The 24,390-nt window shown below is 43.9% G+C and overlaps 1 protein-coding gene across 3 annotated transcripts in view; it reads right to left on the reverse strand.

Moving 5' to 3' along the window:
• The window catches only part of ARHGEF28 (Rho guanine nucleotide exchange factor 28), a 259,482-nt gene extending 235,394 nt beyond the window's left edge, over positions 1–24,088 (reverse strand). The window contains exon 1 of one of the 3 annotated variants that reach the window (XM_079796132.1): positions 23,940–24,088. The gene's annotated coding sequence lies outside the window, so the exon portion shown is untranslated. The remainder of the gene's footprint in view (positions 1–23,939) is intronic. The other 2 variants (XM_079796130.1, XM_079796131.1) reach the window with 2 other exon arrangements.
• Between the last annotated feature and the right edge of the window lie 302 nt (positions 24,089–24,390).

Consider the following 24,390-nt stretch of genomic DNA (forward strand, 5'->3'; position numbering starts at 1 on the left):
CAGAGATGGGGAGTGGTGTAGGTAGTGCAGATTTGGGAAAGAAAACCAGGAATTCGATTTCGGACACAATCAGTTGCAGATGCCCACACAGGAGGGCTGTCGTGTAGGCACTGAGGTACCAAGTCTGTGGTTTTTTCTGCCCACTCCTTTTACTGATTTACTCTTCTCAAAGCACTAGTGGGAAGATGAAAGGCTAAAGGAAAGAAGGTTAGAGATGGTTCCCTGCTCTTGAGGAAGTGGAGATGTAAGAAATGAAAGCATAAGACTTTCCTGCCACCTACGGCACAAGCGTAGGCTGGAACAACAGAGACCACCTTACTCTAACATCATCAACAAAGAAACGAGCTGGGTACGTCTAAGATGTGGTTTTAGATACAACACATGCCACTATGTTGAACATGTGGGTTCTGGCTACAGTCAAATGCATGGTGACAACACAAGAAAATGAAACCACATCAACTATTTGATGATAAAACCGCCCCAAACTCTCCCCCCTTTCAGTTCCGTTCTCCAGGTAGAATTTGGTCCGCAGGGCTATTTTCCTTGGAAATCATAATTATTTTCCAAAGGAAAATGCGTTTGAGTTTTCTAATGGTCAAGGGAAAGGACTAGACTAAGGACTGGGCAGCCAAGTTACCCCTGGCTCCCGTCCACAGGCCCTGCCCCGCCTTTGCCTTATGACTTGGTTTCTCGGTGTGTAAATACTGCAGCAGGGAAAAAATATTTTCCACTGCCTACACACAGGGCTTTTGTGAGGATTAATGAATTAATGTGTATAAAACACTATGAGCTACTCAAATAAAGAGACAATGAAACTCTATTTGTGAGTTTTTGAGGTCCAGACAGAGCAATCTCTTTTCCTTACAAACCCCACTGAAAATTAGACTATGATAGCAGAAGTTATCCCATATGGGCCCAAAGAAACAAAATGAGATCATGTGTGAACGCTCATTGTAAAATACAATTCCAACGTGAGGATATCTGGAAACGATCTCTCAAGATAAAAATGCAATATTGAACAGGTTAAAAAAAAAATCTTTGGGGAAAAAAAAATCTTTGAAAAACAGTAGCTCTAGTACAGCTCCACTTGGGGATTAAATGTGTTGACCTGTGAACTACAGTGAGGCCAAACTCCTAGTTGTTGCTAGAAGCATGACAAGACTCTAGGAGAAGATACAGACTTTTGTCAAAGAGCCACAGAATCAAGAGCTATTTATGAAAAGAGCTTTGTGGAAGGCCTTTTCCCTTTATTTCTAAATGCTGTCCGACTCCACTCAAATGGTCACAATTAACATAGAAGTGAATGGGCCACTGTATAGATTCTGTTCATAATCCAAATAGATGGTTTTCCCTGCCCACTGTGATTTTACATCAGTATTCAAACAACCTTTCACTTGGTCCCATTCCTGGCTCAGAACGTGCCAAAGACCAGAGGAACACACAATCTGGAGGTGACATCTCTCTCCAACAAAGCAAGGATGTGCTCCGATTACTGTGAGCATCAGGTTTTCACACACCTCAACTTTTCATTTCAGAAAAAAAAGAGTGAATGGTGCCTAGAAAACTATCAGACACACAAAGAGTGGAAATAAGCTACAAGCTAAAAAGGATTCCATGATCAACCTGAATCCGGACCAGAGAGTTTGATGAGTTCATCCCCACCCTGTTCCCAGCTAAGCCAATATAACCACCCGGCTGTGGACACCTGAGGCAAGGAAAGTCTGACTTGCCCAAGGTCAGCGAGTTTAATCCCTAATGACTCATGTAAATTCCGGATTTTCAGTTCTGTGTTTACTGCACACTGACACTAATCTCCCAACTGGTCTCTCTACTTTCAGCCCCAGCTCTCTCCAGTCCAGGGTGCTCATGACCAAAAGATTCAACTTGTTAAAACACTGTTCTGGGGTGCCGCCCCCTGTGCCTGCTGTAAACTCCTCAGCGGCTCCCCACTGACTAGAGAGGAAAGGCCACGTTCCTGCCCTCAAGTCTGCTCTGCGAGAGGCCCTCACGGTGCCTCATACAACATTTCCTCTCTCCTCCAGAGCAGACGTTTGTAGATTCTGGTTGTCTGGCGTCCTTACTTTTTTTCCCTTTTGCACATGGATCTCCTCATCTGGGGGACCACCTTCCCTCCCCCCCACTCCACCCTTCCCACCCCTCGCTCCTTTGATAGGAAGTGCAATCCCACTTCCTTACAGAAGCCAATGGGAATTCATCATCCCTCTCCCTGCCCCAGTGCAGTCAGGGTGGGTACATGGCTAGGGTTCTTAAGCAGGGGTCCATTCTTAAGCAATTAATGACTTGGTGCAGTTAGGGTCATATTTAGGCATCAAAGTCTGCTTCTGTTATTGGCACTCAAGAACTAGGGCCGAGGAACTCCCACTTATTTCATACAACATCCCTTTACAAACCAGCCATTCTACCAAGTGGTCTATTCAGTATGCCCCCACCCAGCACCGCACCCCAAACACTGCATATACACGTTCACCCCATGCCATCTTCCTAGAAGTAGGCACAGGGCAGGAACACCACACCCATCCAGGAGCTGGGCATGCAGAGTCTTGAAGGTATGAATACAAATTAACGAGACTAAAGGGAACGACAGAGAGACGCATTCCGGCACAAGCACTGAAGACAGAGAACATGTCAAACTATGCGCAGGATGTGAAGTTCCTTCTCCAGAGCTGTGTGCAAGATAACAAGGGGACCTAGAGACATAAGCAGAGTTCCACTCACTTGGCACCTTATGACTTGTGTCTCTATTCTAAAAGTTAAAGGAGGGCTTAGAAGGAGTACAAGTGTAAATCCCCAAAAGCTCAAAAGAGATCAAAATTCTACATTTTTCCTAATTAGCTTTTTGACATTCTTAATATTTACTCTTAATATACACATTCACCTTCATAGAACACAGCATAATATTAAGCCAAGACACCTGCTTTCATTAAACTTATTCCAAAATAATTTGTGTATATATCAGCACCTAAAAAATCTGCCCTATTGCATTCCTGAGCAAAGCAGGAAACAGAAGTAGCTGCAATGTGCCCAAGTGTCGAGATAGGGAAAGAACCAAAGCAGGACAGAGGTATGCACACCTGATGAGGGCTCCCAATCTGCAGCCAACAAGATGGACAAATATGGGCAAGTTACTTAACCTCTTCGAACCTGGATTTCCTCATCTGTAAAATGTAGCTACAAGACTGTGAGGGTGACAGAACCAAATGTACATCAAGCACCTGGTACACATCAGCTACACCCGGCCACCATCCTTTCCTTTTCAATAAACAGCTCCCCCAACTATGGTCTAAGTTTCTGGAAGACATATCTCTTGCACCTGGACACACCACTGGAAAACCAGTGGGCCAAAAGTGAGGAGATTTGGGCTCCTTCATCTGCTGTCTCCTAACTGGGTGACTCTCAGGTCACTCACCTACTTTGAAGCTCCATTTTCCTGCCTGGAAAATGGGGACAATAATCGTTGCCCACCCCTGGACATGTAGGGATTCGATGAGATTTGTGGAAACTTTAAAGGATACCAGATATGTCAAGTATCCTTACCAAGTACTTGTGTACTTATGAGTGACCTTCTCAGAGAGATTTCTGACACCACCTTTGAATTTCCAGTTCAACCACTTTTCTCATGTCACTCACGAACCTACAGACTCTTTATGGCTTATTATGCCTCTTTGGAATTGTTTGGCTTACGACCGTCTTTATTGGGGCTCCACCCTACCTGGCTAATCCTATTTCCTTCTGCTCCCCCAGATTTGCACACTGTCCCTCTTATGGTCCACACTCAGTCCCACTCCTGCACTTTTACTTATACTGGCTCTTCTGCCCCCTCTGTCTACCTAAGTGGTAGATAATGAGTAAATACTAAAACCCAACTCATTTTACCTGCTCCATTGCACCTCTGATTACTCCAGCAGTACGCATTCTCTCGCCTAGCTCTGCACTCACAACCCACTTCCAGTTCATATGATTTTTACTAAATTCTATCTTTCCCTTTCTGCTAGTGTTCTCTCTTCAACTAGGCAATTAGCTTCTTGAGAGAAAAGATCATACTTTTTTAAACCCACTCCCCATTCCCTAAAACTTCAGAATAGTTAGTGTAACAGAAGAGAAGTGTGGACTGAAGGTTCTCTTTGTGCACCAAAACGTGTATCCTTAGTTCATTTCTGTAAACCTTTCCCAAGTACCTACTCTGTGCTGGATGTCGCAGGAACCAATAGGAGGAGAGCAAGTTCCCTGGTCTTACAGGCTTGAGAGCAAGCAGGTCAATGACAAGGGAGTATAGGAAGCTGGACCTCAGGATGGTTGGAACACCTGATTCCAACTCACACTGTGGTCTTTTTGTTTGTTCATCTGTTTATTGACAAATCCTGCCTCCGGTGTATTTGTACCAATAGCACAGGAGGGCCCCAGCCCCATGCAGACAGCAGCCCAGGAGGCACACCAGCCCTTCTGTCCTCACATCGGCAGATAAAGGCCTCCACTCTGAAGCCTTCGTGGGGGCCTGGGCACCTTTGGGGGCCTGAGCTGGAGCCTGAACCAGAACTGGAGCTGCAGCCACAGCCCGGGGTTTGGTTTGAGCCCTGGCCATGGACTTTGGCCGGCAGAGCCTGAGACCCTTGACGATGCAAGCTTCTCCATCACCCTGCTCTTATTCCTCAAGCAAGCACACAGTCCCTTCTGAAATTTCCCAGGCAGTTTTTCTACTAGTATCAAATACAAACACGTAACAGAAATAACCCATAAGGGGAGGTTACACACTTCTAAAAGGTAGCACTAAAACAGTGTAACTAAATAAAATTCACTTGGAATCAGGAGAGCGGGTTCAAGTATGTGGTTCTGGCTTTATTTTATTCACTAGAAGCTCACCCTCCACAAGTAATTTCAAGTCTCTGAGCTCCAGTTTCCGGATCGATAAAACACAAGAGCTGAACTACCTTATGGCTACAGCTCCTTCCTCAGAGAGGATCATAATGAAAACTCCTGCAATCTCAGAATGTGAGTCTGATATTTCTAGCTCCCCCTTGCTCTCCCAACAAATCATCCTGGTTCCAAAACCTCATCCAAACACCCCTCAATTCTTTCTATTCTAGATCAGGTGTTCCTGGCGCTCACCCCCATCCTCTCTGCCCAACCCAACCACCACCAAAAACATATCAAATAGGGGGAAAAAAGCCACATACATGATGTTTAGGAGGCAGGACCATATAATGGTTAAAGGCCCGTGATATACATTCAGATATGGGTGCCAACCCAGTTTAGCAACTTATAAGCTTCTCACTCAAGGCAAGTCGCTTAGTCTAAGCCTGTTTCTTCATCTATAAAATGAAGATCATGATAATGCTATTTCATAAGGTTGTTAGAAGGATAAATGAGTAACACACAAAGCCCTGAGCGAGAGCCTGGCACATGCATGACTGTAATGTCATTATGAAGATGCTGGCAGAGATTACAGCTGCTCTCGATGTTATTTTCCTGAAGGATGCCACTGCCAGGTTGGAATGAGACTCTCCCCAAAAGAATGAGCAGCCTAGAAAACTCATCCCAAGGGCCACTCCTAGGATGGGGAGGCGAGGCTTCTGTTTGCAGGGGGCAGGGGGCTGAGAGATGGGGTAAAGGCTGAGGGATGCTCTTAAAGAAAAGTGGAGGAGACACAGTCCCGTGCACTCACCCTTCCCCTCACCGCCCTCCATTCTCCAGGGAGAAGGGCCGTGACATCTCCAGGGCCAGCCCAGGAAAGGCATTCCTGCAGCCACCTGACGGTGAGGGATGCGAGGCAGGCTTGTGTGCAAGGGGAACGTCTTGTGACATCTCGCATTTAACTTGTTTACGGAACATTCAGTCCACCATCTCATTTAATGAAAAGCTGCATTCATGTTTCATTTAATTCTAGGAAGCATTAATAAGATTCGCTTACTTGTTGGCTTTTTCACATGTGAAGTATTATCTTCAGCCTCTGTCTTCTAGCAGCAAATATTATTTCTAATAGTTCCTGGAAATGGCATGTTTCCCAAGTGCTGAACAGGAACTCCCGATGCACTGGGTGCCATGCAAACAGCTCCGTCATCACAGAGGTTCACAATGAAAACGCCCCATCGCAGGGCAGAGGCACCCCGGGGAGAAGATTCACTGTTTCAAGGAAAATGAATTTCCTGGACACTGGACATCTTTTCCAAAGCATCATTCATGGAAGCAGAGGACCTGCCATTATCTCAGAAAGTGGATGCCAACCAGAAACATCTCTGGATGTGAGTTCATAGCAAATGCACCCCCAAGTCAAAGTAAATGCTTGTGATGCACAAGAAAGGGGGTGACCCACATCAGTGAGGAAAAGCATAAGCATTCATCAAGGAACAATGAGAACAGCTGAGGAATTAAATGAAATCCTCATTCGCTTTATTCATTCACTTAACAGACCAGGTCATTATAATTTGCCAAATACTAAGATCTGGAGAGAAGAAAACTCACCCTTCACCCTTAAAAAGCTCAATCCAATGGGAACAACAGACGAAAACAGATGATTATACGCACATTATGTCATGGGCAATACCAAGTACTAGCATCCAACTGGAATGGTTAAGAAGAGATTTGACAGAGACTGACCACCAGCTGACCCCAGATATCCATTCTCCCCTTCATTTTAGTGGTAGGATCCTTCCACTTTAGTTGGGCACCTGGCCAACCAGCTACGGCTCCGCTGCCCAATATGGTAGCCATTAGTTACCCATGGCTAGTCCTACATGTTGAAGTGATACTATTTTAGATATATTGGGTTAAATATGTTTGGTTAAGTACATTAGGTTATTTTCACCTGCTTCTTTCATTTTTTTAGCATGGTTATTAAAATTTCTAATTACATATGTGGCTCACATTACACTAGTGCTGAGCTGAAGACTATGACCCAGCCTCCTCTGGAATTAGGTGTGGACATATGATGACGCTTTGGCTAAGGAAATGTGAACAGAAGTAATGTACACCATGCCTGAGTTGGGCTTTTCAAAGGAAGGAAGGTGCTCTCCACAATTTCTTTCTGTTCTTACTGGCTGGATGCAGATGAATGGTGCTGAGCTGGCTGCAACTAAGCCAATAAGGATAATGCCCCAGGGATGGCAGAACAAGACAGAAGGAACGTGGTCCCTGGATAACCTCAGAATGAGCCACCCTACTCTCCAGCTTAGACTTTCACATAAGAGACATTCTTGTCATATTTAACCCTCTCTTTAAGTCCCTTTGAAGTATCTCAACTATATTCTAACTAATACAAAAGGGTTTAAGAAATTTCCTAAAGGAGATCTCTCTCTCTCTCTCTCTCTCTCTCTCTCTCTCTCTCTCTCTCTCGTTCTCGCTCTCTCTCCTCTCTCCTTCCCTCTCTATCCAAAATCAGTAAACATGCCCCACCAGTGTTGTTCAGTGGTTGAGCATTAACCTAGGAACCAGGAGATCATAGCTCAATTCCAGGTCAGGGCACATGCTCAGGTTTAAGCTTGATCCCCAGTGGGGGCGTGTAGGAGGCAGCTGATTGATGATTCTCTCTCATCATTGATGTCTCTATCTCTCTCTCCCTCTCCCATCCTCTCTGAAATCAATAAAAAATATAAAATAAAAATCAGTAAACATATCCTCGGGTGAGGATAAAAATAAAATAAGTAAATAAACCTTGGAGCTGTATGAATTAAATTCCATGTTGAATACAATGTTTACTGAAGGACAAGTCATTAAAATGCACTAATTTGAAGCTTACATAGAAATTAAAATGCAACCTATTATTTAGAACTTAGACAAGAGAATATTTTGGGGGCAGAAGTAACACCAACAGATTTTGTTTAGAATTTCGAATGCATGGTGATATTAAGACCGGACTGACTAAAATTGATTTTAAGTTTTTTTTCTGCAGAAAATGTACCCCGTCATTGCCTGTACCCTGGCCAGGCCGGGGAGGAGGGTGGGACATGGCCACTGCCCATCCCTGGGATGCCACTGGAAATTGAGAAGGCCCAAGGGGACAGAATCAAGGTCAGTAAAACACAAGTGCAGAGTGGTAGAGAACAGAACAAAAGCAAACAGATAAATCCTTGGGAGTGACTAAATGAGAAGTCACCTTCAAGTTTAAAATACAACACATTTGAAATGCAAACAGGCTGCTGGAAAGCATAAGCATGCTGGGAACGGAGCACAGGTACTGAGAGGTCAGAACTCTGGGTCCAGAATACTCTGCCTACTCTGAAGCTTTTCCTCTAAGAAATAGCCATGAACTTGGAAGTCATAATAGGATATTAGACTCCATGTAAAAAAAAAAGGGGGGGTGTTTTGTTTTGTTTTGTTTTTTCATCCTGGAAAGATTTAGGATGACAAGCTATGTCAATCAGGCCCTCAAACACAGACAACTGTCTTACGTAGTTTGTGACAAGCGTAAAGAGGAGGCCCTTCATTTCACTATACAGTCAAATCTGGAAATGTAGAGGCAGTGACACTGTTCAGATCCGTTGATTCGAGCATACGCTCTTCTGGTGTCTTTTACAGGTGAACAGGCCGGATATTTCCCCTCTCAGCCTTCTGGGTAATGCCAGCGGAGAGTGAAGAGAGAAAGAAGGTCCACAGACCAGGGATCAATAAACTGCTGGACCTAGAGCAGGTTGTTAGCCTCTCAGATCTTCTTAGCTTCCTCATCTATAAAACAGAGATGATGAAGTGATGGGAGGGATTAAGGATAGCAGGCCTAGTGCTGAACAAAGGGAAAGCAACTGACAAATGGCTATCATCCTCATTATTATCAGACTCCAGAACTCCAAACCAAATTACACAAAGAGGTCTTTGGATAGCTGATGAAAATCCCACCAGGTCCTCTCTCTGTAAAAGGGCCTCAGATGCTACAGGGACTGCTCGGGTAGTTGGTAAGCTTCGTTTTTCCAACTGCTAAAAGGCATTTCCACAGTGGCTCTACCTACTCCTCCCTGTGGCAACCGCGTGCTAATTAAGTGAAGTCCCCTCTGCTGCAGTAGGAATGCTGTGGGCTCTCCCTCCACAAGATGTAGAAGTGAGAATTTTTTTTAGTGTTAAAGAGCCAGATCCCTCCCAAAGAGCCACCACAACTCAAGACTCCAGGATAGTCCATGTATACTTCACCCAAAACATTCCTAGTCTGAAGAATCAACTAATAAAATACTGTGTGACCAAACCAGACAGAGTCGGACCTGCATTACCACCATTTGTCCACCATCCAGAACTGAAATGTCAGTGCTGACATGTACACATAAGGAACTGTTGGACATTGAAATTGGGTCTCAAAAGAACTGTTGGCCCAGAAAGAAACTCACTACACACTGATTCATTTGCCTGTCACCATAACCATTATTGCTTGTCTCATTTTCGGTTCTTATAAGTGTATTTCTAATAGCACATGATCTCACTCATCTAGGGGAAATAATGAACAACATAGACTGATGAACAAGAACAGACCCGGAAACAAGGAGGCATGGATCAGACTGTCGGGCCTCGAGGGGAGGGCAGGGAAGGGTGGGGGTAAAGGGGGAGATCAACCAAAGGACTTGTGTGCAGGCATATGAGCCTAACCGGCGGATAAGGACAACAGGGGGGTGGGGGCATGTGTGGGGAAGGGTGTGGGATGGGAATGGGGGGACGAGGACAAATATGTGATACCTTAATCAATAAAGAATTTAAAAAAGAAAAAAAAATACTGTGTTATTGTCGCAATTGAGCATGACTCCGAATACCAATTAAATGAGCGAAACCAGTTCATTACCTTGCCATCACCTTTGGACCACCAGCCAATGAGAGGAGGGTCTTTTTGTCACTGGCTTGGAAGGATTAGAAGAGAAACTTAATTTCTTAATGAAAGAGGGAGGCAAACATTTACAAACCGTTTAAATGTATGTATTCCCAATATGAGAGAAGTACTCACAAAAGCCTGTTTTGGTGGTATTTTTCCTGAAAGGGGGATTCGAGGTCTAATAAAATGCCTCACTCGTGCTTTTTTGTCAAGTGTCTTTATACTCTAACTAAACAACAGAAGGAAAGAAAAACAGTGGTTTTTTGAGAGTTTTTATTTTTTGTGTTTTATTTTTTTCAACCTCAAGTACAGAACCAAAACTCCTACCAGAACATGGCCACTCATGAGCTTTTCTTACCCAGCCGGCCTGAGGCTTTCCTCCCTCGTGTGAACTGGCTCCACGTTTTTCTTGCACACTATTAAATGCAGAAGTGCTAAATTAGCAACAAGCCGTAGGAGCTGGCGTGGCACCAACTGATCACATTCACCGCTTTCCCACACGTATGTTTGCAGCAATAGCAAAGGATGCCATAAATAACTTTTCACGAGGGAGCTATCAGTTGTTAGGTTTTGGTTTTAAGCTTTCCAAAGTATCACCATCTATAACTTCATTTCATTGGCAAACCACCCCATTTTATCTAGAAAGTTGATATCATTTCCATTTCATAGATGAGGAAGCCAGGAGTGGAAAACACTCATCTAAAGAAAAACTAGGTTTGCACCCCGATCTCAAGTTTGATTTTAAGACTCTAAGAGAGAACTGCATTTTTTTAATTTAAATTCTTTATTGTTGAACGTATTACATATGTGTCCTTTTTCCCCCATTGACCTCTTCCTAGCCGCTCCCACCCCCCAGCACATGCCCTCACCCTGCTACTGTCGGTGTCCATTGGTTATGCTTATATGCATGCATACAAGTCCTTTACTCTCTTGTCCCCTTCCCCCTCCCCTGCCTTCCCTCTGAGGTTTGACGGTCTGTTCGATGCTTCTGTGTCTCTGGATCTATTTTTGTTCATTATATTCCACAAATGAGTGAGATTATGTGATACTTACCCTTCTCTGACTGGCTTATTTCACTTAGCATAATGCTCTCCAGGTTCATCCATGCTGTTGCGAATGGCCAGAGTTCTTTCTTTTTTACAGCAGCATGGTATTCCATTGTGTAGATGTACCACAGTTTGCTAATCCACTCATCTGCTGATGGGCACTAAGCCTGTTTCCAAATCTTAGCTTATTGTATATTGTGCTGCTATGAACATAGGGGTGCATATGTCCTTTCTGATTGGTGTTTCTGATTTCTTGGGATATATTCCTGGAAGTGGGATCACTGGGTCAAATGGGAGCTCCATTTTTAATTTTTTGAGGAAACTCCATACTGTTTTCCACAGTGGCTACATTAGTCTGCATTCCCACCAGCAGTGTATAAGGGTTCCTTTTTCTCCACAGCCTCACCAGCACTTGTCAGTTTGTTGATTTGTTGATGATAGCCACTCTGACAGGTGTGAGATGGTACCTTATTGTCATTTTAATTTGCATCTCTCAGATGATTAGTGTCTTTGAGCATTTTTTCATATGTCTCTTGGCCTGAGCATACAGTGGAGTCAAGACAGTCTCTTCAATAAACAGTGTTGGGAAAATTGGACAGATACATGCAAAAAAATGCAACTAGACCACCAACTTACACCATATACAAAAATAAACTCAAAATGGATAGAATACTTAAATGTAAGAAGGGAAACCATAAAAATTTTAGAAGAATCCATAGGCAGCAAAATCTCAGACATATCTTGTAGCAATATGTTTACTGACACATCTCCTAGGACAATAGAAACTAAGGAGAAAATAAACAAATGGGACTACATCAAAATAAAAAGCTTCTGCACAGCAAAAGAAACCATCAACAAAATCCCGTTACATAGGAGAACATATTTGCCAATGTTATAGCCAATAAGGGCCTAATCTCCAAAATTTACAGGGAACTCATACACCTTAACAAAAGGAAGATAAACAATACAATAAAAAATGGGCAAAGGACCTAAATAGACACTTTTGAGAGTGGACATACAGAAGGCTGAGAAATAACTACATTTTAAGCAAATGTGACCTATTAATAAATCTTTAACTCACTCATTTTTGTGAACATTAATAATACAGAAGAAAGTGCTGCTTAAACAGAGTACATGATCATTTGACCTCTCCTGGCTGAAATTTTCTAGAGTCTAACCATCAAAGGTCTGCCAAACTAGTTGACAGTTAAGTGGCATTCTGATGCAAGGCACACAAAATAGACTTAATAAGGCTGTTTAACTTTCTTAGGTGTGTTTTTTTTTATCATACATGCAACTATTTACATTATTGCTCATAGCATCACAGAAGGTGACAGATGAGGAAACTGAGAACTGGGGTATGAGTATCGCTTATGGGCTTGGGGCTAGTACCTGCCAGTTCCCTGCAACAGAAACATAGAGAAGAATCTAAGAAAGGGAGCTGGGATGAGGGGCAAGAGCCCGCAGGGAGTGTCCACCCAGGCCCAGCTCACACACCTGATCACCAGCTCACACACACCCTTGTCATCTTGCACAGCGTAGTGCTAGTGCCCTAGGCTGGCCATTTTCAGAAGTGCTATTTCCTATATGTGCATCTCACCTTAACCATATATGGTTTTGACATTCAGCCCTGCTAATAAGATACAATATAAAAATGGAACGTTGACTTTATTGTTAACATTTATTAAACAATTGATTGGTTTGCCAATACATGGTATATTCCCACACAACTTGTTATTCCTAAATAAGAAAAGAAAACCAGTTTCCTAAGCATAAAGAGAAGTTTATACTGATGTGCATAGAAAGGACTGCCTGTCACTGCATAAATGTCAACCCCTACAAGCATGTCTTCTTAAGTCTGCTTGTAGTCCTCCGTTTTACATGGGATACACTACAAAGTTATAGGCCTTTAAATGCCTAGTGATGTAAGTCTCGCTATCTATACTGTGTAACGCCCATTATAAGAAAGGGAAGACTTCTGGTGGAAGAAACCACTGCCATTTTTATTTTTAAAAATTTGCCTACTGCATACTTGTACTTCAACTACAATAATTCTATACTCAATAGGGAAAATGAACCATAAACTTACCCTATCAAAGAAAACAAGCAGTGGGTTAACCATTAGATTTAAGTCACACATAAAAATATAAGGCAGACTATGAAAAATCCTGTGGCTGACAACTCACAGATAAAAATCAACACAACTTACAAAAGTGTTTTTATTATGTGATGAAATGTATATAAAATCATAACTAAATTTGTATGCATGTTTACTAATCAGAAATATACTGACCCAATATCCAAAGGCAATCACATCACATGAATGCTCCCAATAGCTGTACAAGTTACTGAGCTAATTAAGAATTCTTCTTTGTACCTATTTATATAATTTCTTAATTTACAAAGAGGAGATTTTTTGCACCTACTTCCACCGCAAGATGTTACAGGCCAAGAAAGGCTACTTCATGCGCTGGCTCGTCTTCCCTTCCGGAGTCCCCAGGCCGGCCATTGTCAGCACCTCAGAGCTCTACGCCAGCACCTGCCCTAGCAGCCACCACACAGGCTGCTCGGGGAGGGGGACCTGTGTCCCCACCTCTCAATCAGGGGCTGCAGCAAAGTTTTCACTTCCTTCACATTGTCCTATTTAGCACCTCACTTATAACAGAGACCAATATTATATTTTTCTGATTTGATTTATTTCAAGATAGCTCAGGCTTATTTAAAAATGTGTGTTCAATTGTATATTTGTGAAATAGAAAATGGAAATTCCCTCTAATCTCTCCATAGAACAATACTTCACGTACATCTGGCCTCTGAGTGGATCTGTCAGCAGGCACGTCTCAGCACCCACTTGGTAAAATCCTGCATGCTGGAGCCAAGGAGATCTGCTCACCAGACAGAGGCATCCTGGCTGGATGTCATCAGTCTCCAAAATAGCTACCATTCTCTCTGCCCTGTAATAAACCTTGAATTCAACACAAACAAAAGCAAGGGGCAAAAAGGAAAAGGAACTGTGAAAGTGTCCCAGTATGGAAATCAACCACATAGTTGGAATTCTATGGGAATACGTTAACAAAAAGAGAGCAGGCACCTGGCAGGAAAAAAATGTTAAGGAAATTATTGAGATGTGATACATATCCTGTCAAAACAGCGCATGAAGTGGTGATTCATCCGATTAGTATCATCTAAATGCTTTGTTACTTTAAACGCTCCGTAAGTTTATCAATATTTCATTGGGTACAGAAGAATTTTTAAAAACATTTAAGTACTGAGCTGTTCAAATAATCCTATGCCCAGCAGTAAATACCTAGCACATAGCCACCGTATTCACAGCAGTCCTCTCTAAGGTCACTGAGATCGGGCACTCTCCGCTGCCTCCCCTCGTTTAGCTTTGGCTAACGCTGTGGCCATCAGTGTAAGTCCGAGGCATGGAGGCTTGGCCCTGGACTGGAGCGCTGTTCCAACAACCCAAACATCAGAATCAGTTCAGTCTTGACAAGTCGAGCAGAACACCAAAACCTTGATCAAACAACTCCAGAATTCTGTCTATAGTTAGAAAAATGATACTACATACAAAGATAGGTTTTTCTATACAAATTTAAGGTGTAAACTCACTACAAGCATATTTGCCAAAACAAATAAAATACAAAAGAAGAGTATTTTCTTTCAAGTTTCTCTCCGCTACCAAATAATTAAATGCACTTGTTTTTATAACATCACTGAAGCAGAGACCTATTTACAATATAGCTTGTATTTAGGACATTAGAAGAGAAAAAAAAAATACCGGACAATACCGTACTTTGATTCCCATTATACTAGGTATGGCTCCCAGGAAAGTGCCTTCACTCAAGCTGCGGAGAACACCCTGCCCCACACCATCTCCACATCAAAATATATTTATTTGCTTTCACGGCTGCTGACTTGGCAGCATTGAGAGCTCCTTAAAAGCGACTCCCAAGCCTCCAGCACCCAGTGTATGCTTGCCTCATAGTAACTACTAGCCAAACTCAACTCAAATAGAAGGCTCAAACTCCCTGGGATGAAAAGCTTTGAAAAGAACACTTGGATAAGAGGGTTTAAAGCCCCTACACCCAGCAAGTAAAAGTGCAAACAGAATAATGCCCAAAGTCCAAATCACCAGTGTAATAGGATGTCTTTATCTTGAGGTTCTGTAAGAAGTAGAGGGACGTTATGCCCTAAAATGACATCATTTTTATGAGCACAAGTTTATTTTCTTTCATATTACTAGTTAGGAGCTACATGAAATACTATAGGTTTTAGAAATTTGCTACACCTTTTGAAAATAGGTTGTGAAATCAAATAGAAGAGAAATCAAGTTTCTTAGGAGAAAAGGGGGTGGAGCCTAAGGGGGAGTAAAGAAGAGGAGAAGAGGGAGAGGGAGAAAAGAGAGAGAACCATTATAAATGTTATTTTAGCTAAAATTAGACATCTATCAAAAATGCCATAAATTTCAGGACACATTCTCCACCCAGCCTAAATGGAGTTAGGTACATGAAGCCCCAATGGCTAAAATAAAATGAATACCCATTTTCAGTCATTTTTGAATTCAATTAAAAATAATTACTAGATTATTCCTGGTTGATTCCACCTCACTGCTCATGAAGTATTCAGACAACAATAGCATGAGCTGCCAGCACAAGGAAACCTCAGGATTTGAGCAATCATTTCTCCCTGTAAAGATGCAGCACTAAAACAGCATCTTCAAACCCAGATTCCTGAACATTTGAGATGCGGCCAGTAAAGTGTCTGAAAGCACTCCTGGAATCAAGCATTATACTAGTAGTCCAAGAAAGAGGTAAGACACCATCCATACTCCATAGAAACACACAACTTGAGAGGTGGAACACACCATGGAGAAGGGCTTAGCCCAACCCCTCAGGTTTCCAATGAGGTACCAGGGCCCAGAGAGGTGGCATGGCTGGTATGCATGTCAGTCACAGTGCTAAGATTTCAAGCCAAATTCTGCTTCTGGTTCAGCTTTTGCTATACACATACTGGTTCATTCTTTCTTTTTCTTTTCTTTTCTTTCTTTCTTTCTTTCTTTTTTTTTTTCTTCCTTTCTTCCTTGTTGAAAGTATTACAGATGTCCCCTGTATTTATTTGTTTGTTTTTCCTTTTGACCCCCTCCACCCTGCACCCACCCCTCCCAGGCCTTCATCACTCTATTGTCTGTATCCATAAATGCATATAAGTTCCCCTTTAATCACTCCCCATTCACTCCCTCACCCCTGCCTTCCCTCTGAAATTCAACAGTCTCTGGATCTATTTTGTTCATCAGTTTATTTTGTTCATTCAATTCCACATATGAGTGAGATCATGTGATACTTATCTTTCTATGACTAGCTAATTTCACTTAGCATCACGTTCTCCAGGTCCACCCATGCTATCGCAAATGGTAAGAGCTCTTTCTTTTTTACAGGTGCATAGTATTCCATTGTGTAAATGTACCACAGTTTTTTTTACCCTCGCATCTGCTGATGGGCTATTTCCAAATCTTAGCTATTGTAAACTGCACTGCTATGAACATAGGGATGCATATATCCTTTCTGATTGGTGTTTCTGGTTTCTTAGGATATATTCCTAGAAGTGGGATCACTGGGTCAAATGGCAGTTTCATTTTTAATTTTTTTGAGGAAACTCCATACTGTTCTCCACAGTGGCTGCACCAGTCTGCATTCCCACCAACAGTGCACAAGGGTTCCTTTTTCTCCGCATCCTTGCCAGCACTTGTCATTTGTTGATTTGTTGATGATAGCCATTCTGACAGGTGTAAGGTGACACATCATTGTCATTTTAATTTGTATCTCTAGGATGATTAGTGACTTTGAGGATTTTTTCATATGTCTCTTGACCTTCTGAATGTCCACTTTGGAGAGGTGTTTATTTAGTATCCTTTGCCCATTTTTAAATTGAATTGTTTATCTTCCATTTGTTAAGTTGCATGAGTTCCTTATATATTTTGGAAACTAACCCCTTATCAGATGTATCATTGACAACTATGTTCTCCCATGCAGTGGGCTCTCTTTTCATTTTGTTGATGTTTTCTTTTGCTGTACAGAAGCTTTTTATTTCGATGTAGTCCCATTTATTTTCTCCTTAGTTTCCTTGCCCTAGGTGATGTATCGGTAAACATATTGCTACATGAGATGTCTGAGATTTCCTGCCTATGGCTTCTTCTAAGGTTGTTATGGTTCTACAGCTTACGTTTAAGTATTTTATCCATTTTGAATTTATTCTTGTGTATGGTGTAAGTTGGTGGCCTAGTTTCATTTTTGCATGTACCTGTCCAATTTTTCCAACACCATTTATTGAAGAGACTGTTTTTACTCCTTGAATGCTCTTGCCTCCTTTGTCAAATTAAGCATAATTGTGTGGGTCAATTTCTGGGTGCTCTGTTATGTTCCACTGACCTATATGCCTATTCTTGTGCCAGTACCATGCTTTACCATTGCAACAAAAAAAAACTGATACTTAAGAATAAACTTAACCAAGGAGGTAAAAGACCTGTACTCAGAAAACTACAGGACATTGAAAAAAAAGATTGGTAGAATCAACATCATTAAAATGTCCATACTACCCAAAGCAATCAATAGATTCAAGGCAATCCCTATTAAAATGCCAATGGCATATTTCACAGATCTAGAACAAACACTGCAAAAATTTATATGGAACCCAAAAAGACCCCGAATAGCTGCAGCAATCTTAAAAAAGAACAAAGTTGACAATACCAGATATTAACTTATACTATAAAGCCACTGTACTCAGACATATTTTAGTATATATTTTATTGATTTTTACAGAGAGGAAGGGAGAGGGATAGAGAGTTAGAAACATCGAAGAGAGAGAAACATCGATCAGCTGCCTCTTGCACAACCCCTATTGGCGATTGAGCCCACAACCCAGGTACATGCCCTTGACCAGAATCGAACCCAGGACCCTTCAGTCCGCGGGCCAACGCTCTATCCACTGAGCCAAACCGGTTAAGGCCAAACTGTCTTTTAAAAACCTTATTGCACACAACCTACTACCATTTTTAAATGAATGTCATAAAACACCAATCATGTTCAGTTCCCACTAAAAAAACTGCTCTCTCCCTGGCCAGGTTGCTCAGTTGGTTGGATTATATGCACCCCCCATGTTCATTGTAGCATTATATACAATAGCCAACAGATGGGTGGATAAAGAAAATGTGGTATATAAACATGATGGAATATTATTTTGCAACAACATGGGTGAACCTGGAGGGCACTACACTAAGTATAATGTCAGACTTTAAAAGACAAATACTGTCTGCTATAAAATACAGTATCAGTAATATGTGGAATCTTTTAAAAAGCCAATTTCGGCCCTAGCCGGTTTGGCTCAGTGCATAGAGTGTTGGCCTACAGACTGAAGGTCTCGGGTTTGATTCTGGTCAAGGTCATGTACCTTGGTTGCAGGCTTGATCCCTGGTTCTGGTCAGGGCCCATGCAGGAGGCAACCAATCAATGTGTCTCTCTCACATCAATGTTTCTCTCTGTGTGTCTCTCCCCCTCCCTTCCACTCTCTCTAAAAATCAATGGAAAAATATCCTCAGGTGAGGATTGACAATAACAAAAAAAGCCAATTTCATAGAAACAGATAATAGAATGATAGTGACCAGGGGCTGGGGGCATGAGGAAATGAGGAGATGTAGGTCAAAAGGTATAAACTTTTGGTTACAAATTCTGAGGATCTAATGTACAGCATGGTGACTATAGTTAAAGTGTTACTACATACTTGACAGTTGCTCAGAGTAGATCTTAAGTGTACTCACCACACACACAAGGAAAGAGTTAACTATATGAGGTGATAGATGTGTTAATCATCTTGGTTTTGATAATTAATCCACATGTACATATTTTAAGTACATGTGATGATTTGATGTACAATTATATTTTCCAATTATACACCTGAGAGATTCTGAACCCAAGTAATTCCAATAAACAACTAGGCTTGGAATCCCAGGTTATGGGCTCAAATAACCCATAACCACCCCTACCATTTGAATCTCTCTCTCTCTCTCTCTCTCTCTCTCTCTCTCTCTCTCTCTCTCCCTCTCTTCCCCCCTCCTGCTCCCTTCCTGTCTCTCTAAAAATCAATACAAATATTTTTTTAAAAAAAGAAAGAAAAGGAGGAAGACTATTGACAAAGAGCCAGGTGGCAACGCACAGACAATAAACAAGGGCCATTAGGGAAGAAGGAAAATTGCCTCAGAAAGAACCATCCAGCCCAGTAAAAACCTCTTGATCTTCACCAGTGCTCAATGTCGAAGACCACCTTTGCTTTGAGTCCTGGTTTACAGCGTCCCTGCCAAGGCCAATGGCGATGTTTCCCAGTGTGTCCGGTGTGGAAATTTTATCATGAAATTCAGAAACAATCAGCCCACTCATCTTTCATCTTCCCAGAGCCACCTCCCCTCTCTTCCCCACGGGGGACTCCTCAGAAGAGAGCGGGAGTAGGGTAGTCTCTGACCTGCGTCCATGGGATCCAGACTTTCACGTCTGAAATCTCCCTGGACTAAATCCAGGAAGATAACTCAGTCATTTCAACCTGATGACTGTCTGGTGACCAAGGTGAGGTACATTAACGGTAGCAACAGTTGATAACCCCTGCAAATGCTTACTGACTACCCACTGAGGGGTGGCCCGGTGAACAGTGAATTCCTGGCAGTGTTGCCCAAAACAGAAAGGCTGACTTGACCAATGCCCTCCTCACCTGGAAATTTCATGATGTTAGAACTGGCAGGTTCTTAGAGACCATCAAGTCTACTCCATTCCGTCTCACCAGATGAGAACACTGAGATCCAGAGAGGGCTCACACTCACACAAGGTTACACACCTGTCTCTATCCCTGCCGCAAACGCAAAGCCGCGGGTGCTTTCCCCTGCGGCCATGCTGACATCTCACTGCCTTCTGAAACCTGGGAAACCTGGTTTGTCCATTTCCTTCTGTTACAAATATAACCGCCAACATTTTCTGGCTCTTACTCTCTGCCAAGTGCTAGTAGAAGAGCTCTCTGTAAATTTACTCACTGTATTCTCACAGCCACCCCAAGGGGACAGGTTACAATGATTATCCCCATTTCACAAATGGAACCCTGAAGTAGAGAGAGGTCACCCAGCCGGGCAGAGGCGGGCTGTCTAACGAGACAGTCTGGCTCCAGAGTCCCCACTCTTAACCACTTTGTTATGGTTCATGAGAGATAATTTCTTTAAATCATAAAAGGATGGAAGAAAAGGAGCAAGCCGTAAGCACAAAGGGCATGATCACTTGTGTCTGAAAATGAATTTCGGAGCTAAACCATAAATTCCATTAATATGTGTAATAGATCTCTTGACCACCTACTTATTAAGTTAAGGAAAAGTCTATGCATACCAGAAGAAAGTATACAAAGCATATTAACATTTTAAGCATTTTTTAAAAGGCGGAATGATCTACCTGAGACAGGCAGAACGTTATCTGAGCGCTGGTTTTAGAAGGGTCTCTTCTGGACATGCCCTGGGAAGTGAAGGTGTCGCCAACCTCACCTGCGCTGGCCTTCACTCTCAGACACAAGATGTCTCCTCTGCTGTTAAAAGAATATTACTTTTTCATTAACTTTCTACAGAAATCCAGCCTCAAACTGACAATTAAGGAAAAGATTAAAATAAGAGAAGACACCTCTGAAGACAAACAAAAATATACCTGATATAAGTGTTCAAAACCAAGATCACTGAAACAAAAACCCTCTGTTCACTTACATCACTTTTATACTTGCCCTGATATTTAAAATGATGTCAAAGCCCATTATCTTGGTTATCCAGGAGAAGAAACCCAGGAGCAGTAATGGTAGAAATAAACAAATTACAATTGTGCCTAAGATCAAATTTCAAGGGGAAAACTGCAGTCAATTAAGAAGATGTATTGTCACATAAAAAAGTTACATGACATTTTGCCAGCCAAATTATCTTAGTATCAACTGTGCAAAAGTCCACTCAAAATGCAACAGATCCCAAAAACTCTGAAACCAGAAAAGCATTGCCTTAAACATGAAACCCACAGTCCAGAGAATTAAAGCAAGGAACAGCGTCTGGAGCGTAGTGGGCCTTCAAATATTTGTTGAATGGATATACATCAAGAAAATGGTGACAGAAAGAGGAGCATGAAGGAACCTGTGAACATGGCTAAGGCAGCGTGACACTGCTTTGAGCTTTTGAGAGCTTTTTAATACCAGGAACGTAACGAAAGGACTAAGGAATACAGCTAGATCCTGGACAAAATGACAGACTACTACTAGCATATCCAATCAGGGCAAAATGTTGGGTGGTATAGGACCCGACCTGCATTTCTTAAGAAAAATATCACCAAGCCTAGCTCTGCCTAAGTAAGGGATCTGGACTCAAGCCCTACAGAGTGGAATCATAGTTACAGTACAGCTCTAACATGGCAAAATTCCCTAGATTTGGTGCATTTCAAATACAGCACTGGTGTTCTTGTTTTTTAACTTAGAACTCTCAATAGTAGTTGCCCAGCTTGACCCATCTCTTCATAACAAATCTTATTTAAGGTTACGGGGGGGGGGGGGGGAGATATCCTATAGCTTCTCAGCTCCACTAAGTACAAATGCAATTCGACAAAACCTACATAAGCCAGATCTGCCAGATCTGATCAGTAAATTAAAGCCTGATAAAATTACAGTCAGGCGGGGAGTTCAAGAATAATTTGGAATCTGTGCAGTACCATCCTAGCCATGCCCCAATCATAAAGTATTTTCCAACATTTATGTAATAAATCTTTTCTGGGGAGTCAGTATTGGTTAGAACCCTGCCAGGACTTAAGGTTGGAGCTTAAGAACCAGTATAGTGGTTACCAGTTTTGTACAGAATGTTTAATATAAAAGTAATATTATATTCCACCATTTACTTTAATACCTGTTTAGAACACATTTCCTTTTCTCACATGGCATATACTAAAGGAGGTCATGTATCAGGGCTCACCTGAAATTCCTGCCCAATTTAAGTCTTAGCCACAGCCCAAGTCTTCTGCAGTGTTCACATAACTTTTAAAAAGGTGTGAAACCCAAGTGAGGCCCCTGATGAAATTTCATAGAGCCTCAGTTACCAACTGCAGGCATACCTCGTTTTATTATGCTTCACTTTATTGCATCTCACACATGTTGCCTTTTTTTTTTTTTTTTTACAAATGAAGGCAAGACCTTCCACCAGCAGAGAGAGAGAGAGAGAGAGAGAGAGAGAGAGAGATTGCAACTCTCTTTATTGCAATACTCTCTTTATTGTGGAGGTATGGAATCAAACCCAAAGTATTTAGGAGCTATGCCTGTACTGTTTTCCTCTTTGTTTCTAAACTGCTTAAAGGACAGGATAGGTGCTTCAAAGGAAAGTCTACTGGCACACCTGTTGCATAACTTGTTCTTGGTCAGCCAGGTTTTGATAAGGAAGAAAATACAGTCAAAAGCAGGACAAACACTGATTCTCTGTTCTCCATTCTCCCATTAGCCAGGACATTCTTCTGAGTCACACACCCGGTAGCCAGCTGTGCCTTGGTTTCCCTAACCACTACATAGGCGGTCGGATTCAGCTATCCAAATTCTTATTTGACCGAAGTTAACGAGCACACTCACATAAAACGTCCACATCGGAACATTACATTGAAATACTGTGTTGTGTAAATTCCAAAGGCTTTTGCAGTATTCATTTCTTTTCCTCCAAAGACTCCAAAGGGGTTAGCTTGACCATTAATCAAGATCGGGCAAATACCTACGTGCTTTAAGAACCTGTCTGTACACAAAAACCCAGGACCGGTATATAAAAACCTTCCCCGGGTAAAGTTACCACGCTGCTTGGATAATCAAGTGCAAAAGAGCAACCCACAAAACGTAACCAGGACAGGTCTTTTCTTTTTTGCTTTTGTTGTGCAAACAGGATTTTGCTTCCCCTGACAGCTTCGGGGCCTAGGAACACTTGATGACAAAGTTTCAGAAAACTGGAGACCCCCGTGGGACCCCAAATGATCAGTTCTTTCTGAACGTCGTACTTTTCCGTGTTTCTTACCCAGTTGGCACTGGTCTGCTGGTTCACCTCCATAACTCTGGGTCTGCGGATATTTGTGGAAGCCCAGGCAGGGGTCAAGGAGGAAGAAGTGCGCAAACACAGATGTTGCTTGACCCACCCAGGTGCTACCATTGGGGGCAGGCTGTGCGCTCCCAGGGAGCAGATGCCTTCTCCTGGCAATCTAACTGGTGTCTGGGAAACCAGAGCTGGGTTTCCAAGGCGGCCTGAGCGCCCAGCTCCCACACAGCCCAGGTCAGGCCAGGGTGCCTCCTCGGCCAAGCACAGGCCCATCATCATGACCCCTGCGGAAGCTCCAGGCACGGGAAGGTTAGGGTACCACCACCCACACCCCCGGTGTTCAAGGGACAAACAAATCTATAAAATAAGCATCAAGAAATCAACCCAACCGAATTCTGACCGCCTCTCCTAACTGTAGATTCCTTTTAAGACTCGGCAGATGTTACCACACGAAAGAAATGGTATGGCCTCTGTCCGTGCTGGTGCTTGGTCTGCTTTCCGGGGACCCGGCCCCGCCAGGCACCCTCAACCCGGAGCCGAGGCACCGATGGGGAGAGGAGACCGCCAGCTTTCGAGCATCTGCCTTCTCCGCCGTAGGAGTGCCATTTATGTCCCCAGCGTCCGGAGGGCACTGGCCGGGCACCCACCCACCCACCCCGGTCCCCGGAGGCGGGGTCGAGGGGGGCCGCCAACGCCTCCCGGGTGCGCATCGGCTGTGCCGCCCCGGGGACCTCGCGCTCCGCCGCTGCCGCCGCGCCGGGCGGTGCAGCCCCGTGCACTTGTTGCCGTTCCCGGAGGGCCGGGAGGCGGCGGCCATCCCTCGCGCCGCCGAGCCCGCAGCAACACCCCCGCTCCACCCCGGCTGCCCCTCGCCGCCCCCGGGATCCTGGAGAAAGTAGCTCCGCGCCGCGAACTCAGGTGAGGCGGCGCACGTTCTGTGCCCCGGGCTGCAGAGAGGCGCGGGGGATGGAGCCCAGAGATCACTTACCTGGAGCGGCGGCCCCGCAGCCTCCGCAGCCGAGCGAGGTGCTGCCCCCGCGCCCTGCCCGAGGGCGCCCGGAGCCGGGAAGGCTCTCCGAAGCTGCCAACGCCCGGCGGCGACCCGGCGGCCAGCGCGGAGGGGCGGAGCCGCGGCCGCGCTCCCAGGCCGGGGTGGCGGCGCCCGCGCTGGTGCCGCCCCCGCTCCCCGCTCCCCGCTCCCCGCTCCCCGCGCGCCTGCCGGCTGCCACAGGATCCCGGCCCGCCCGCCGCCCGCCCGGCATCACATGGCCCGGCCCGCCCGCCGCCGCCGCGCCCGACACCGGCTCCAGGAGGAAACCTGAAACCCCGCCTGGGCTGCCTCCGCCGGCCCCTCCCGCCGCGGGGTGGTGGCCCGCTGGCCCCGGCTTCCCTCCCCGGGCACCGAGCGCCCCGGTGGGCGGAGGCTGGCGCGGCCCTGC

The sequence above is a fragment of the Cnephaeus nilssonii genome (genome assembly GCF_951640355.1).
Source record: "Cnephaeus nilssonii genome assembly, chromosome: 2".
NCBI lineage: Eukaryota > Metazoa > Chordata > Mammalia > Chiroptera > Vespertilionidae > Cnephaeus > Cnephaeus nilssonii.